The 18,492-nt window shown below is 40.0% G+C and overlaps 1 long non-coding RNA gene across 5 annotated transcripts; it reads right to left on the reverse strand.

The window, feature by feature from the left end:
- Positions 1 to 440: 440 nt before the first annotated feature.
- LOC115494545 (uncharacterized) lies at positions 441 to 15,349 on the reverse strand. 5 transcript variants are annotated; one of them, XR_005980041.2, is made up of 5 exons: positions 15,261 to 15,348; positions 8,758 to 8,866; positions 6,831 to 7,878; positions 5,504 to 5,555; positions 441 to 5,207 (listed from the first exon to the last, which is right to left on the reverse strand). It is a non-coding gene; the product is annotated as an uncharacterized lncRNA (long non-coding RNA). The 5 variants fall into 5 exon arrangements; XR_012055354.1 differs by having other exon boundaries at positions 6,831 to 8,866; positions 15,261 to 15,349; XR_012055356.1 differs by lacking the exon at positions 15,261 to 15,348 and having other exon boundaries at positions 6,831 to 6,915; positions 7,366 to 9,646.
- Between the last annotated feature and the right edge of the window lie 3,143 nt (positions 15,350 to 18,492).

Here is an 18,492-nt window from a genome sequence, read left to right on the forward strand (position 1 = left end):
ACGTGAGTTTGACTTAGTCCTCGTATAAATGCTTTGGTCTGGTTTAGTTTGGGCTCCCAGATGAGTGCTGCTCCTAGTGAAGGCAGGGATTTGGATGGGAAGAAGCGTGCTGGAGGCAGGCATCTCCGTGGTGTGCTAGCCAAGCCACTCAAAGTGCTCATTTCAGGTGGCTGATCAAAGGCAGAGATGCATAAACCATTACATAAACCATTGCATATGCTCCACAGGGAGCACAAACCATTGCAATGCTTTATTTCCACTAATAGAGCCAGACAAAAAACAACAACAACAAAAATTATCTGCTTTTATCCGAGCAATGTGCTTCTAATAAAACTCCAAACAGGCAGAGCTCAGGTTGATTCCATCTTGTTTCTCCAGGAGGGTGAAGGAGGATTTTCCTCATGGGCTTCAATATATTCAGACTCATGAATAAAAATATATGAAACATAAAGCAAATCATTTAATTTCTCAGTAACAACGATGTTAGTTACAGCTATAAAACAAATTCTGTAACTGCAGAAGAGGGATTTTTTAAAATCTTTTTATTAATTCAACAGAAGCATATTAAAAATGTCTGTCATTACAAGTCTGGAGAAAAGTATTAAGTTCGAATAAGGTCATTGAGGAAGGATAGAGGAAGGGAGGGAAGGCTTAAGCACCTTTTCAGCATAGCAAATAGCACAAATCAGCCTTCAGAGTGTCTGTTTTGGGGACCCTTCACCCCAATACTCACAGCCAGGTGTGACAATCACTGACCTGATGAGAAAAACCTCTCATCATCATCTTTCAGCGCTTTTTGGGAAATGTGAGCTGGCTGCTTTGACAGCTGCATTGTTTGCAACCTGTACTGTTTCTGAGGCATCTCAGGTACCATCATTTGTTGAGGGGCTGGCCATGTTCACCTCGAAATATCTTCATCTTCTGGCCTAGTGATGATCATCTGTTCTTACTGAGCAGTCACTCCTGCTCAAGGATATTACAAGAAACAAAATTAAGCATCTATTCAAAGCAGCCAAAACAATTCTGCTGTTTATGGTCAGGTCTACCACACAAGGTAAATCATACATCTATGACACAAACCACGGTGTAATTTTGCAGAAGGTGGCAGCAGTTTTTGGGCAACCCCAGTTTTTGAGCTGTCCCCACATTTGTGAAGAAAAGTCCCTCAACAGGGCCCATCCACCTCACAGGATCAAATTTTTAGCCTTCATCACATCTGAAAATAGCAGGGTGGGGGTGTGCTGCTTCTTGAACACAATATATCCCATACATCCAGCTTGCTGGGCTAAGCAGGATGCAGGGACCTCTCAGATGTGGAGCCAATAGGGAGCACTCTGGCTACCTGGGATTTTATAAATCTTTCAGCTATCAGTCTTTCAGAGCTCCAAATGCAAAATCCAGCAGCCTGGGATATCATGTGGATTTATGACTTGGGATTTATGAACTGGTCTGGATAAAATAAGAACTGCCTGACTTTTTCTTTTTCTTTTTTCTTTTTTTTTTTTTCTCTTTTTCTTTTTCTTTTTCTTTTTCTTTTTCTTTCTCTTTTTCTTTTTCTTTTTCTTTTTCTTTTTCTTTTTCTTTTTCTTTTTCTTTTTCTTTTTCTTTTTCTTTTCCTTTTCCTTTTCCTTTTCCTTTTCCTTTTCCTTTTCCTTTTCCTTTTCCTTTTCCTTTTCCTTTTCCTTTTCCTTTTCCTTTTCTTTTTCCTTTTCCTTTTCCTTTTTCTTTTTCTCATTCTCTCTTTCTTTTTCTTTTTCCTTTTTTATTTTTCTCTTTGAGAAAAAGAAATCATAAAAAATTAAGACCTGATTCTTTTTTTCCCTTTTCAAAGCATGTTTTTTATACAAATGTGGATGTCTTGTATCTATTCAATTATTTTGATTTTTCTTTTTATCTGTGTGCTTTCTGGGGCTGGAAGCAGAACAGAGAACCAGCAATGCTGCTCTCACAAGGTTTCCTGCCTGACAGGAATATCCTGAAGAATAATTCTTTTGGGGCACTCCCAGCATTTCTACAGTTAGGAAAGGTGCTGATAAATGTTTAAGAAGGTTTCTGGATGTTTCCAAGCAGTGGGATAGCTCCTCACTATACTGCTGCCACAGCTCTCACTCGCTTTCATCGCTTTTTTCCTTAAATAATCTTGCAGCTCATTTTATTTTTCATTTGATGCTCGTCAAGTTTTTGTCATAGGTATATATGCACACCCACATATATGTACACAATCACATGCTTATTTACAGCTGCATAAACACACACACATGTATGTTTATGAGAGAGTATTATGGATGGCTTGTATTGATGATCTTGGAGGTCTTTTCCAACCTTAATGATTCTTTAATTACATTAATTTTTTATTAAAAGCTAGTACAGATTATCTGTTTTTTCTTACTAGTGAACTGTATATCTTTTGCATGAGAGCCTGTCCCAAAGGAATTTCTAGTTTTTCCTCTGACTGGTGACCTTCCTTTCAATATTTCTCATTTTGCAAAAAAAATTTAAAAAAAAGAAAAAAAGGAGACAGGATTTACCATGGTCAGGAAGAAAACATGTCAGATATGTTTTTGTCCTCCTTTCTGATTGACCCTTTCATACCTCTGCTCACAGTTTCTGAATAATTTTCTCCCTGTAATCCTTGAATTCTGCTCGTTCTTTTATGGATCACTGTATCCCTTAGGAAAAAAAAACCCCTAATAAACAGCTCCAGTCTTTCCACCTCCCACTTTCCCCATCCCTGTGGGCACAGCACTCACATGCCAACACTGCCAGATGCTCTCACCCCTTCTCCTGCTGGTGCCCCAGCCACAGAGGCAATGCCACACCAGCAGTGCTGGACTGGGGATGATGCTTCTGGAGCATCTTAGTTTTGCTGTGCCCGTGAAGAATAATCTTTTGCATCACCTTTGGTGCCTGAATAACCTAATGTAAGGGTGTTTATCACACCAAGGAATTCAAGTCATCCAACCAAACCCTCCCAGCCCCTATCCCGAGAGCCTCGGCGTGGAAATGCAACAGACTCAGCCTAAGAAATGTCAGCAACTTACTCTTTGTGGGTCTGAAGGAAAATGTGCTGGTTTGTTTCTATTACTGTGAATTCAGAGTGGAGCTTTTTTCAGCATGACTTGCAGCCCAGGAATAATTTGATTTGGAGATTTATTTTTTTTTAATAATATCAAAGAGCCCAAATCATGTCTCAGAGCTAGATATAAATTGCTGCTTAACAAAAATCCAAAATTATATTGGTTTTTAATTATTTCATGTGAATTTTCTAATTTTCATCTCTTTTTAAGCTCAGAAGTTACATGGTAAGCAACCAGGCTTGGCATGGGGAGGCCAGGAGACTGCTCGCTGCCTTAGCACCTCCCTAACTTCAGCTTTGGTTAAGAAAGCTTGCTCAAAATTTCATGTGAATTAATGAATTTTTATGAGCAGTGAGGATGGTGGTGTTTGGAAATATGTCTTTCCAGTTTTCACCCCACTAATCATCTATATCCCTGGTACCTCAGGTATCCACTGCAGTTCATGCATTCCCATTCAGGTACTGGAGATATTTCTGGGGGCAGAGTGGGGGGAATCTGAAAAATAATTTTTCTCCTCTGCAGGCTTTTTCTGTCCACTTTTCACATCACTGGAGAAGAACTGGTGGCTCACGTTGTGGCACCTGGGATTGTGTCACCCACACCAGAGCAGCTGTGTGCAGGAGCTGTGGAGGGCAGCGGAGCAACACTCCTGGAGTCATCCCAAATCCTGGGGACATCCCAAATCTCCCTGCAACACCCAACACTGACAAAACCCACAAGACACCGTGTGCCAAAAGCATCTTCACTTGGCTGCTTGGTCCTGGAGCGTGGCTCCTGCTCTCCCCCAGCCCCAGTACCATCTCTGGCACGGTCCATTAAAAATTATCTCTCCATCAGAGAGTGAGGGAGGGGGCTTGGGGCAGATTCTGGTGCAAGGCACGAAGTGTCTGGACCCTGCAAAGTTCAAAGGCAGCCTCCCTCCCACCCCGAGGAGGGATGCAGCCGGCCAGAGGATGGCTGGAGGCCACACAGACGGGAAGGTATGTAACAATCCATTTATCACTTTGCAAATATTAGTGCTGCTCACATTTGCTGCAGCAATATTTCTTCTTGGAAATTGGTGAAGTGAGTAATAACAATGTTATTTATTCTAAGACCTTGGAACTGAGAAGTAATAACAGGGGGACTGTTCCCTTGAAAGCTTCAGAGGTGCAGGAAATAAAATGGGGGGGCAGGGAAAGAAGGACAGGAAATAGAGCAAAAAAGACCTGGAGGAGAGAAAGCCATTGAAATCTCGTGTTTAATTTCTTTGCCCCAAAGGTAATGAAATGCTTTTTGTAATGATTTGGACATAAACAAGGCAGGGTGGGAAGAAGGGTGAGTATTTCAGATTCATCTCTGGCTGGAGCATCCTGCAAGGGTTCGGGGTCTGGCAAAGAACTTCATTCACCATAGAATCTCCTGGATCTCTTCTTGCTTTTTTTTTTTTTTACATCCCTTATCTGAATATATAAGGCTGCCCTTTGCTCAGATTTATGGGTTGGGGCAGCACTGTGTGTATTTACAGTCTCCTGACCTGCAGACCTACAGCTGAACAAGAGCAGGAGGAAACCAGGGCCTGTTCCATAAACAGAGACAGATACGTGGGGGAGGCAGCAGGAATTGTGAGCAGCACTTAACATTTTTAACTATTTGGCCAAGTCAAGGAATTAGTGATTAGATTAGAGGCAAAGAAAAATAAGAAGCGGGGTTAAAGATTTAGGAAAGGTGGGGGAAAGGACAGCAACAACCAACAGAGGCCCCAGGTTTGGCATGGGGAGAAAATAAAAGTTATTGGGATGTTATAAAATGTTTTTCAGGGCAGCAGGGAAGAAATGAAAGCTAATCTCCAAAGCATTTTAATCAAGTTGTCCTTTTCTTGGGTAGGACCAAACAGCGCTTTTCAAGTCTGATTACCTTTCAAGGAGGTAGATTACTTAGTCTGTGTTTATTCAGGAACTAATTGCCTCAGATTAAGTAAAAAAAAAAAAAAAAAAAGAAAACCTTACTCAGTGATTATAAATATTTCTAAGGTCTGTATCTATCAGTTGGTTTGTCAGTAGAAATTCAGTGCAGATGAGAAAATATTTGAAAGGGGCCAGAGGATTTACTCAGCTTCTCAGAAGCAAAGGCAGCAAAAGTGGCAACAACCTGGAAAATAAATATATGAAATGCAACGTATGTAAGGGTCACAATATAGCATAAGTATATCAACATGATGAACAGCTTTGATGAAAATGGTAAACAAAACCACCCTCTCTTCCTGTGGCTTGTTTTACATTGCAATAAACCACTGACTCTATAACCTATCAGAACATGCTGAGATTTTATGCATCATTTCCAACTACTATTTGAACATTTGGTTTAGAGTAGTCATGAACCATAATTAATGGGATTTTTTTGTGTGCGTGTCCTGATAAAAAGCAAGCTTTATTGTATTTTATTACCTGTTGGTCCAAAGCTCCATATAGATGATGTAAATTCATTGTAGGTTTTAGGCTGGGGAAATAGAGGAGATGGGGGTTTTTGCACATGACTATGATGAATTAACATTTACAGTTTCTAATCAAACCCAGAAGTTTCGCTTGAGATGCCCCGTCCAAATTTTCTTTTCTCCTGTGAGTGAGTTGGTAGCAATGGGACACAGAGATTTTGGCCCAGCTCAGCCTACCAGGAGGAAAGGGGGGAAAAAAAAAGCTCCAACAACCCAGGCACCACAAAGACCATGGAGATGAATGGCTCTATTTTATGAGCCATAAAAGTTTTATTCATCTTGACACCGAAACAGGTTTAGGCAGCGAGTTGACACGCCTTAAATAAATAAGTGGAATTAATTCCCCAGCTCTTGAAACAATAGCAGAGCGCCCGTAACGCTGAGAGCTGCCCCGTTGTTTCCCGTTGCTGCTCGATATTGATATTATTTGTGGGTTATTTTTTTTTTTTTTCCCTCTGGGGCCTGGTTGCTCCACTTCAGATTCTTCCCCTGTTTTATTAGAGGTTGAAAAAGGTTCAAGACCTGGTTGTACCACTGCTCCCACCGACAGCTAAAGAACCAGTTTGGCGTCTGGTTTGTCTGTTGTTTTACTGCTGACCTTCAAATCAACTTTCCCCCCTGACCCCAGGAGGCATCTATCATGACAAGAGGCTGTTTAACACAAATGGTGCCCATTTATAGGGGAAGAGAGTCAGAAGATTTCCTTGGTTGTTGGTTTTTTTTGTTTTGTTTTGTTTTCCTTTTTTTTTTTAATGAAGAATTTGGTTTTTTCACCCCTCTTTTCTCAGTCACCACAGGTGAAATCCCTCCTAGCAGCTGGCTTATGAAATAATGCGAGGGGAGGCCTTAATGAGCTGAAAGCACCCTCAGCTGGAGATAAATATATGCAAATGAGATGCACAAACAAAGGAGCCCGGACAGAGAAATATCTGCAATTCCAGCAAAATGCTGCCTGCAGCTAGAAGATGAACAGCTTTGATAAAATGGTAACAAAAAGCACCTTTTTCTCCTCCAGCTTGTTTTACATTGCAATAGAGCATTGTTATTGTAACCCATTGGAGCATGCAGAGGTTTTCTGCCGCTTCAAAAAAAAAAAAGAAAACCTGTTTAAACATTTGTTTTTAAGGCATTCATGGGCTACGAGCAGTGTGATTGCTCCGAGTTTTTTGGCGGCTTGGGGTGGGTTTTTTGGGGGTGTCGGTTTGGTCATGGTGGGGTGTTTTGGGTGCGTCTTTTTTTAAGCTATTTTTTAACATATCTATTTTTAGTGTCTATATTACCTGTTGGTCTGTCTCTGACTCGGGTTGCTGGTGATTTTGGTCATGGTATTTTGCAAGGGGGAAGGCAGGGTGGGGATGGCTGTTGCTACTCAAAAAAGAAAAAAATTAATAATCCAAGTTTTGCTTTCAAATTTGGAGGGAAAATTCAAGTTGACAAGTAGTAAGAAGCAACTCGGGGCTGGGGGGATGGAGAAGAGGGGGAAAAAAAATCCAGATTTGAACATTCACCAAGCAGCACCCAAAGAGGCAGCTTTAATGAAAGCAATCAAGCCTCGGAGCTAATTCAAAGACAGACATCTAACATGCTGATTTTAATAAGCTTTTAAAAGACAATCTTTAACTTTTAAAAGTCACTCTTTTTAATTTAATTGGGGTTTTATTTTTTTGTTTGTTTGTTTATATATTGCCAAAACAAACACAGACACTAAAATATGTTTTCAATATGTATAAGTAGCATATCTAGAAAATGTTTTAAATTAGCCCCATATTTTGAGGGGAGGGGGAGAGGGTGGAGGAAGGAAAGAAAGGCGCTTACTTGGGATGAGTCAAAGACATTTTCCAGGGGTCATCGTGTCAAAATAATGCCTTTATCTTCTCGTCCTTGCCTTTATGAATCCTCCTGAGTGAACGTATGGATGCCTCTTTACCTATAGGCTTCTTCAGAAAACAACCCCGACCGATCGCCCCTCGGAGATAGGCAAACCTGCCTTTCTAAAAGGCAGAGAAAATACAGTGCTGTTTAACTTTTAACCTTATGATATCATTAAATAGATCATTATGGATTTATAAATGGAGGGTAAACACTATAAAGTTTAGAGGGCCCTTTACTCCAGGCACTAACCACAATTTTTATATCTGGCAAGAAGAAGAAAAATAGACTTACCTTTAAGGAAAAAAATCCCCCTCTTTCTTTGGCACTTACAGATGTTAGAGCAGACAAGTGTCGGATTTCCCGATGTCAAGAAGATTTCCTAATTTTTCACAGCCTTCTCCTGTTGCATTTTTGGCCCGATGTGGGAATCATCAATTTAATTTGTGGGGCTGCGCACTGGAAATCAAGATATACATGTACGTGTGCTTTAATGAACCCTAAAACCTGACAGGCAGCTCTCTGCTTGCAGTTGCCCCAAGCTCAGGGTTTCAAGAGTTAATAAAAACTTGGTTCTATTAGGAAGGCTTTCTTTTTGCAGCCCAGGTTTGTAGCAGCATAATTATGTTCAACTGCTGCTGTTTGAAAAGGGCAAACAGCATCTTAGGCACAGAACAATGAAATTACAGCTGAGATTTAGGTTAGCAAAAGCCGTCTTCTGCAGGCTTTTATGATTCATTATTTCCCATTAAATACAGTATTAGAAGTGTACACCAGATAGCTCATGGTTGCTGCGCTCAGAGCACATTATCTATATTACACAGGTCTGGGGAGCAGAATTAGAAAACTTTGGGGGAATGAGCAATATGTGTTTGCTGATAGAAGTACCATATGGCTCATCTTCCTCAATTGCTTTCATTGCGACTCTGATGCTGGAGAAATTAAAGTTTTATTTGATGTGGCACAGCTTAATGAACTGTCTTCTGTTAGGAAAATTGAATATGTTTCCTGTTATTTGAGCACAGAGCCCTCATGGTTTTGGCTGATGAGGGATGCATTATGTATTGTTTATTTAGCATTTTGAAAACAAAAGCAGATATTGGAGGTAAAATTGATTACTGCAGGATGTGTTATATAATCACATTTTTCTCTCTTTAAATTATGGCCTTGCCTATTGTTTTTATGGCAGCATTTTTTGAGGAAGAGGGGAGGGTGTCCCCTAATAAAAAAAGGAGAGGTTGTCGAGGCAAAGTGCATAATCACTGCTTTGTTTAAAAGCAGCGTTAGTGCTTTTTAAGTTTGGGGAAGGACATGGAAAAAAAAAATAAATGCACTTACACATATATTAACCTGCAGGCCCAGTGGCTGCCACGCTGCTGGTCTGGGGATGCTCCAGGAGTGTGTATGCACTGGGCTGTGTCATTAGAAGAAGACTCATTTCTCCTTCCTAGGTGGAGGACACAGAGAGGGGAACATCCAGAACTCAGGAACCAAATTCCCTGGATTTTCCCATTTCTTAGTATATCAGACAGTTATTTGCAAATCAGACTTAATTGCAAAATGTTAATACCTGCCAGGATGGGGGTGGATAAAGCTGGGGAGGATACAGAAAATTATTGGGAGGAGAGGAGCCCATGTTACCTGACACTGCAATGTCAGTCATTTATTTGGGACAAGAAATAAGATATTGATGGAAAGATGGCTCAGATTAAAGGCAGTGTGTAGTTTTGGCTTTGTTTGTAGTATAAACAGGCATGTACACACCAAGGACTATATCCCCTACCCATGTCATTGGGGTGGTTGGCAGCAATAACCCCAGTGATAGGCAAGGCTGTGGGTGCTGACCCTTCTTCTCTCCAAGGGAGAAGACAACTGTATTTCAGCTCTGAAACTTACAGGCAAAAATATATTAATATCTCTGGAGAATGTTATTCTTATTAATTCCACTTCTGCTTGTTTGAAATCCTGCCCCATGGCACCCTCTGACTTTTGCTGTTATTGATCTCCCAGGAAAAGGGAGGTGGGGATCAGGGAGCAGTGAGTGGAAGGCAAAAACTGCCTGTGATAGCTCAGTGCTTCTCTCCTGCCCTCATGCTGCTTTGACAAAAAGACAATTTGTCTTGTGAGCCCCACGATGTTCGAGGACTCTGGAAAATGTGCCTGTTCAACAAGCCCCACACAGAATCTAAATACTGTCCATTAAAAGAGAAAGTCCCAATGTGTTTATAGCAACGGGCCAAGGCGCTCAGCCCTCGCCCCGGAAAAACTCCCATTGACGTCAGCAGGGCTTCTGCTTATGCAAAGAGTGCAGGATGCTGCCCTGCACCTTTAGAAAGAAAAGAGGAAAAAAAAAACAACAAGAAAAAAATAGAAATGAGTGGTACTGGAAGGAGGATGTTGCTCTTGAAAACATCTTGGAGCAAAGTGGTTAAAGTAAAGCCTGTATAAACAGTGACTATAAATATTTTCCATTCTGTATCACTCTTCAAACAGTTCCCTGCTGTAATTTCAGGTGAGTACAAAAATAAATAAACTATAGCATGAGAGGAAGAAGAAGGAACAAGAAGCAAAAAAAAAAAAAAAAAAATTGCATTGCAACCATGGCTGGAACCACAAAAGATTAACTCCTTTCATCCAGATCTATTTCCCAGAGAAGAAACTGGTGGGTTTTTATGAAAGGCTGCTCCATGACAGGAGCCTCCTTTGAGGAAGACCATTATGCATTGTTATCAGCATGGCGTAATTTGACTGTTGACAAAGTATCTGTGGCAGTGAGAATGAAAGCAGTTAGAAGTGTGTCGGGTTGTAATCAAGAAGATGCTTAGCTGTGCAACGCTGCATCTTGAGCAGATTTGAATCAACATTGCCTGGAGGGGACACACACACACACACACACACAGAGACACAGGCACACACACCAAAAAAAAAGTCCATTAATTTTTAGTGGGAAAATTAGAGTGGCACTTGATGAAGTGAAATTTGACATGCGTTAATTGCTCCGCAGCTCTCCTAATTAGAGATTTTCAAATTCTTTTACTGCTGTCAGCCTGATGCCACATTGTCTTGCTGGACAAATGGTAAAATTGCAAATTGGGTTGATCAAGAAGTTGGGCTTGAAGATATTGGTCTTTAGCTTGTTTGCTGCTGATCATCATTTTCGTAAGAGAGGTAGGGTGTCGTGGCCTATGAAGGGCATTTGGGAAGAGAAAAAGTGCAGTAAAATCCTTCTTCTTGATAAATAGAGAATCAATGATTTAACAGAGCTTGTTTAAAAAAGATTAAAGCATGCAAGAAGTGGACAATAAAGCAACAGAGTTGTAAATAAAACTTTAATCTTTGTTAAATATGTGTCTTGCATGAGATTTCAAATGTGATTCTGTTTTTAATAAAACCATTAAATTCAGTTTATTTTTTGATGCACATTGTTCACACTGTGGCAGATGGAGGCGAGGGGTGGGGTTCAGGTTCCTGCATGCCTTTTGCCCTAACCTGAAAAGCAGCATAGCTAGACCATGTTCTATATCAAAAACTAGTTATAAGGTTGCATGAACACATATTTGTGCTGGTTCTGAAAGCATGATTTTGTATCTTTCGGTTTTGATTTCTTCCTTCCCCCAATTCTGGATCATGCCTCCCCTCCCTTAGCCTTTGAACCCCTCTTAATTCATTAACATATTGAATTTTTTCAATTTTCCATTTTCTTGCAATAACAATATTAATGCCAGGGCCAAGGCCTGATTGGAGCTAAATTACTTGTTACCTGCTGGCATTTATTTATATGGCATTGAATTATAAAGCTTTGCTATTGTCATGCCTTGGGCGAATTGTTTATGACACCAGTAATAGGAGTAATTGTTATTGTTGAAATTACCTGTCAGCTACCCATAGCAGTGGCCCTTGTCCCACTGACAAATAGTGACAGGGGAGAGGGATCCTCCGCACGTCCTCCTGATGACTTCTCCTCTGATAATAAGGAGTGCAGGGCCTCTGATAATTTGCCTGTCACTGTTGAGTGCAGCTCAGAGAGAGTTGGCCAAATTGTTGTCATTCACTTTGACAAAGACAGCAAAACGCTGTGGAGCAGGAGGAGGATTATCAAAATAAATGAAAGCCCTCACACGTCCTTTGTTTTGGGTTTTTTTTGGGGACTGGATTTTTTCCCCTCCCCGTTGCCACTCGCCTGCCTTTATGCCGCAGTTGTAAAAATGGGGATATGTTCCTCAGCAGTGTGACTTAAGAGTCAGCACAGGGTAGCAGGGAACGACACAAGGGCTTGTGCAATTTGTCTGCTGTTGCCTGAAACATTTTGGTTTCTCAATACAAATTAAATTCTGTATGGATTTTTGGGGGATTTGTTTTGCTTTTTTTGTAGCCTAAGGCTGGCTGTGTTTTGGCAATTACCAACTGTCGTTGCAAGAGAACGGGTGGTGTTTCTGTGGCATGGATTTGATTTTATTTGATTATTTATTCTGTTATTTTTCACAGTCAGCAGCATTTCTTTCAGCTCTCCTCTTGCTCTCGTGCCTGGCCCCGTGAAACAATCAGAGTTGCCCCATGCCCAGGGCTGCTGGAAGCAGCTCTGCTCCTGCTCCAGCATCTGCAGCTTTTTGCCCCCCTGAGCTATTGCAATATCAGCCGAATTATCTTCACCAAAAATATTATTTCCTTTAGGAAAGGAGGTTCTGTCACTGATAAACCCAGCAGAGGTCTGTTAGCTGCTGCGAAGGAGCTTTGTGAGAGGCGGTGTTATTTGTCAGAGCCTATCTATTTATAAAAAAAAAAAATAAAATAAATTACAAAAACTCCCCCCTTCACGTCCTGTGACTGGTGCGCACGGGAGGACGCCCACGCTCGGAGCAGACTTGCTGCCAATCACACCCCAGCACTGCTGGAAAAGGGAGATATTTTACACCAGCACAGCAGCAGGGATGCTCAGAGTGCAGCTTTGGGATGAGCACGTTACACCCTGCCTGATCCGGAGTCATCCACCCCGCATCCTTCACATCTCATCCTATAACAGCAATCATTTCCCCTTTATTGGTCTTTGCACTCAGGTAATGACTACCTGGGGCACAAAGCACCTCAGGGGCTGCTTTGGGCCCTTCACCCCCAGTAGCCAGTCCCTAATTGATCAGTAAAACCTCCCACCGAGTCACTGACGTGTTTTTCTCTGTAACAATGGGGTTTGGGCCGCAGAAATACCTGTGGGCACCACCTCACCCCTCGGTTTGCTCCCTGAAGGAGGAGGTCTAAATTCCTGCTACCAAGGATTTTCATCAGCGGCAAATAAATCTGCCGAATTCAACTCTTTCATTTGTAACCATTGGGCTCAAACGCATAATTTAGCCAAATTATCAGCTGCCTCCATCTTCCCAGGGAACGAGTGCAAACAACGTTTTAGGAACAGACATCTAAATTTAGTAGGGTTTTGAATAATTGATAGGCTGGTGTGACAGAAGATAGAAACTTATGTTTCTAATCATCCCAAAGCATTTCTCCTTCCTCCCACCGCCCAAAATGAAGTCGCTTTTTTTTGCAGTTAAATACAGGGAAGATGTCCACTTAACAAGTATAAAATTGTGATAGCATTAAGAGGTTATCCGTGGTAATAAAAAGCGGGGAACCTGCCTGAGAATTTGATCTGTAAGGCAGATAATTTTTAAAGATGGGACTTGTCCTTGCTTTGTCTGGGGAGAGGCATGTTAGTGATCCCAGAAGGGGAGGGTAAAAAACATAACACACATTTCCAACTGAAGATATTTAAAATGTGTAATGTATTTCGGCATGTTGCTGTAAGCTGCTGTTTGATGTTTTTTCCTATAAAGCTTAAATTAAGCATCCCAGATATGGTTGTGAATTTCCAGCTCCTAGCTGCATCAAAAAACAAAATACATTTTAAATGGCTGTATCACCAATATCCTGATAGTCTTTAACATACAAGCATAATCATCTTTCCTTCTATTTTCTCTCTCTATTCCTAAACACAGTCCCAGCACCAAAAAGCCCACCTTTACATTTCAAGCTCATTTGAAATGTAAACTTTTAGCAAATAAGCAATGGCTTATGGAGCTGCATCGCCGCTGTGGCTGGCAGCAAATTCCTTTTTCTCCCTCCCCTCAGCGTAAGGGGTTTGAAATACCCATCAGTGTCAAAAGAAACTGCGCAGATCACTGCTGCTCTAAATAAGGCAGAGCAATGTTGAGAAAAAAACTGCCTCCCCCAAAGAAAACCAAAAAAAAAAAAAAAAATCACTCAATGGATTAAAACGACATTTCTGTCCCATGTCAGTCCAAATGACAAAGTGTCATGTTTTGCATCATTTCAGAAAGATATTCTTCAAACAAATTCAGCGTATAAACAGGCAACAGGCTTTTGTTTGAAAAATTCAGATCAAAAGTTAAGGGAAGAACAATTAATATTGCCTATTAAAATCCCTGTTATTGTTAAAGATACATTTTGTGGTTACTGATTATAAATAAAACAAAGGAACAGAGCCACGATTTCTCACCACTGCAGATAGAAAAAGGCAATTTCCAGCTTTTTCTGTTTTGTTTTTTTTTTTTCCCTCAAAGTTGCTCTTAAATGTGTTTGCTGAATAAACAGGATTAACTGTATTTAAAACAAGAGATAAAGAACAGCTTTTTATTACACTGAACAGTCTGCAGGGTTTCCAGACTCCTCTGAATGCACTTCATGCCTGGAACATAATGTTCATATTTTACCTTTTTAATGACACCATATAGAACAAGCAAAATATTTTTATAATAGTACAAATATGGAATCGATGGAGAATGGTGAAAAAAGAGCATTTTTACCATTTTTGCTTCTGGCCAAATGCCAAAGTGGTGTGTTTTTGTTTTTTTTTTTTTACTTTCTTTCTTTTTGCTTTCTGCTCTTGTCTTTGTTTTTGTTTTTGTTTGCAGTTTTGCAGCAGGATGAGAAAGCAGGGAGGAAAGTATTCCTGCTGCTGAAGGGGTTTTCCCTTTTCCTCTGGCTGCAAAAACTCACCGGGTGCTGTTAAAACAAAACTAATGGCGAGAGTGCGATCCGAGAGCCCGCCTGCTATCAGCTGCATTTCAATGGAGGCTGGCTCAAAATATAGGTACAAAGAAAAGAATTTAGACAAATTTGCCTCTTAACCTTTAAAGATTTCCTGCCTATTTCAGTATGTCCTTTATTACATTAATTTTTTATTTAAATTACACCATTAACTGGATATGAATTTATCAAGAATACATATATTGATTTATAAAACAGTATCATTAATTATTATAATAGCTAGATGTAGCTGATATTACAAAGCCATTTAAAGGTTTTTAATATAACTTGGACATACATAGATAGATAGACATTATGGACGAGACTACAATTTAAACTGGCTACCAGCAGTTAATGAAATCCTTGATTTATCTTCTCATTTAGAGATTGATCATGTTGTTGCTTTGTAAAACTATTTATTTTATGCCATTTTTCAAAGGATGTCTCAATAAAAGTAAAAGATAAATAAAACATCCAGCCAAGTCTCAAAGCATATTTGGTTTTATATTTTCTTTTTTAATACTGCAGCTGTTAATGTATTACTAGTTTGGAGAGTTGTCACCTTTACAGTGAATTGGCTTTCTTGATAACAGCTATGTTTGCACATGCACAATTTCCTATGTTTGGATTAAAAAAAAAAAAAAAAAAAAAGAAGAAGAAGAAAAAGGAAAAAACAAAAAAAAGAGGATGTCTTCCCCACAACATTGTGCTTATTTCCTAAACCAAAACCCAGCAAAATGCCTTTCTGGCATAGATTTTTTTAGGCATAGTTTTTGTTTAAGCTGTGGAAAAATGGGACTTACCCTAGCGCTGCAAAGCAGTCAGTCATGGAGAACATTTTGATTTAAAATGCAATCTGAAGAGAAGAAAAAAGAGAGGGGAGAAAAAAAAAAGGAGAAGGAATGATATAAACAAACAGTACACCACTTTCAAGTTGCTCCTAAAATGTTCCTAGCTTAACTAATACATTGGAAGTTTAAATCTTTACACATTATTCTTGAGGGGCTATGTCTCTTGACTCTTTATTTATATCACTTATTCTTGTCTGGCAACATATGTTACCGATTTATTATAGTATTTTTTTACTGTTAGCCAGACAAATGTAAGGGCTAGCTGAGGAAGGGTAGTTGCATCTGATGGGTTTAACAATTGCAGGGTATCCTTTAGGGGTAGCCAATGGGCTCTTTTGAAGCTATAATACTCACCATTAACCATTTTCATGCTGACATATTTTTATTTTCAAAGTTGGGGCTTTCCCTCATATCAGTTTCTTTTATATCCAATGGCTTAACAGGCAAATCAAGCAGTGTGGCTGAGTGGGTCTGCAAGCCAAGGTTTTTGTAGAAGTCTCAAACCACCCTCTTATATCTTGGCATCTAAATCTGCATGGCATGCCCCCCAAAACTGAACAAAGAAAAATACACACAGAAAATAATACTTAAAAAAAATATCTAAATCTATAATCCATGACAAATGCAAGCAAATCCTAAGCACAGGCGGTCAGATTTCTCAGGGCCATTACTGACACCAAAAGGTAACAGAGAGGAAGATTTTTCTCACCAAAGCAATCTCCTCTAAATTCCCATTTTAAATGGATGCACCAGCATCAGAGGGAGAAGTTGCAAGCACAGGTGGTGAGGTGCATGTCACATTTTGCACATGGTGTTTTTAGGTCACCTATTCTGGAGCGAGATCTTGAACTCTCCCCACCTTTTCCTTCCTACTCATTCTTTGTCCTATCTCCTTGTCCAAGGGTAACATCTTCCTCCAGCTCCTCTGAAAGCTGTACCCCTGTGTCTTGTTTCACTCTTAGAGCCCCATCTTGAGCTTCTGGGAGCCAAAAGGTTTGTACAAACTGGGAGGACATAATTCCTGATATCTCCCACAATTTCCAGCCCTTTGGGGCCAGCTCAGACCGTTACACCTGCCAGCAAATCCTACATCAACCCTGGGATGCTCAATAGCCCTCCTCCCCAGGGATCACTGAGTAGATGGTAGGGCACACCCTGAAATTTCTGTTCCTTAGAATTCAGTCAGATTTTTTAGGATGTTTTGGCTCCAAAAAGTCGGGTTTGATTTCTCTTGCATCTTCAGGGAGTGTGGGAAGGGGCTGTGTAAGCTAACGTGAGACCACAGGAGCTGAGGAGGGATGATCTACTGGGAAAAAAGGTACAGTGAGCAGCATTTTGGGTGGGAAATGAGGTGTTCCAGGTGGAATAAATATAGAAATTGCAATTAAATTCGTTGGGCTCCTTGAAGGGAGAGACTGAAAGTGGAGCAGGACGTGTCTCCTGATAGCACTAGGGAGTCCTTGACAAATGCCACACAAAATAGTTTTAGCTGGGAGGAGAGCAAGTGCTCCTATGGGTTTTTTTGTTTTGGTTTGGTTTTTCTGTTTGTTTTGGTTTGGTTTTTTACTTATTGACATTTCAGTTATTGTGGGCTAATTTTTTTAATTTAATTTTTTGTTTAATTATCAAATTTCCCTATACTTATTGTAGGGGGTTTTGAGGACTTTCTAACTTAGGTCTGAGTTTGGCAGTATGCACAAAACTTGCATGGAAATAAAAAATAAAGACTTTCCTTTCTTTTCATTTTTCTATCAAGAAGTTAACATAACTTACTTTGGGTTGGGTTTGGGGGTTTTGTTTTTTTTTTTTTTTTAATTGCAATTAAATTATACCTTTGTCGCCCTCCTAAAACAATTTGCAACCCCCAAATGAACCTTTGGAGACAAGTCTTGTCCTTCTTAATGCTGAGGGCACAGTGAAAAAGGCTGCAGATGAAATGGTCACACCAGGACTCCAAGATTTAAGGATTTGAAGTCTTGGCTTTTCCCATTTCTCCAGAAAGGTTTTACTTAGGCAGATGTCACCAGTGTCCTGGGCAAATATTTGGTAGCAATACCAAAGCTTGGAGCATATGTATTAATATTTATTTAATCCTGTATTTTAAGGACATTGACAGCAACTTCATAATTAAGCAAATAACCTCCCTTAAATTTGTTTATTCCACTCAAACCCATATTTTCTTGGCTGGGGAGGGAGGATCAGGAAGCATGACTTGGTCTCTCAATCACTCTCTTTCTGTTTTGTCCATCACCTTGGTTTCTTTCCCCTGTTTTTGACCTGTACTTTTTCTGGATCAGACACTGGCAGGTTGAGAGGTAATAAGAACCAGATGGACATAGTACAGAAATTGCCCAAATGGGTACGAGAATGTGGGGAGCTGTCAGGCATGGAGAGAAGCTGGAATTTTTCAGCAATAAAATGGGATTTATCGCCACTCTCCCACAGTCATTGCCGACAACCGTTTACCTTGACAGAAACCCCATTCCAATAGGCCATACCGATGCAGATTTTTTTTACTTTTTTTTTTTTTCCCTAAGAGTGATGATTGGTATTTGTTCTAAGGCTCAAATGGCCTGCACTAAAGGTGAAGCATTAGGCCAAAGTCCTGTATTCCCTACTGAGGCAAATGAACCTGCTAAAATAAGTTCCTTCCACAATAGCTGTGTAATTGAAACCAGAAAGTGAGAGAATTTGATAAATTGCTTGACCCTGAAGGAATGTTAAGGTCATAAATTTTCATTGCATTTTTTTTTTACTTCTTTTTAGGGAAAAAAATCTCTTTTATATATATACAGGTAGGCAAATATATTATGTTTAGTATTTGTCTCTGAATTCCAGCTAACTTCCAGATCATTAGCCTTTACTTTGTCATCCTCTCCCCACAGGAAATTACTAGAGGGTTTAGAGGATTCCTGGCCACAACTTCCTAGGAGGACTGAAGGACACAAAATACTCACAAATGGCAGCACTGTTAAGGAGTCAGCCACATAAAGAATAAACAACTCAAAATTGTGAGGTTAGCAAGTGCAATCCCTTTAGAAAGACAAAATAAACAACATAAAAAACACAAACATACTGTACTTGGAGAGTGCTGGAGTAAAAAAATCTGTAAATCATTTACAGGCTATCATTTATTGCTACTTTCAGCTTTTTTTTTTAACTTAGAAGTCGTATTACCTTTTAC

The sequence above is a fragment of the Taeniopygia guttata genome, chromosome 3, assembly GCF_048771995.1.
Source record: "Taeniopygia guttata chromosome 3, bTaeGut7.mat, whole genome shotgun sequence".
NCBI classification, from domain to species: Eukaryota; Metazoa; Chordata; class Aves; order Passeriformes; family Estrildidae; genus Taeniopygia; species Taeniopygia guttata.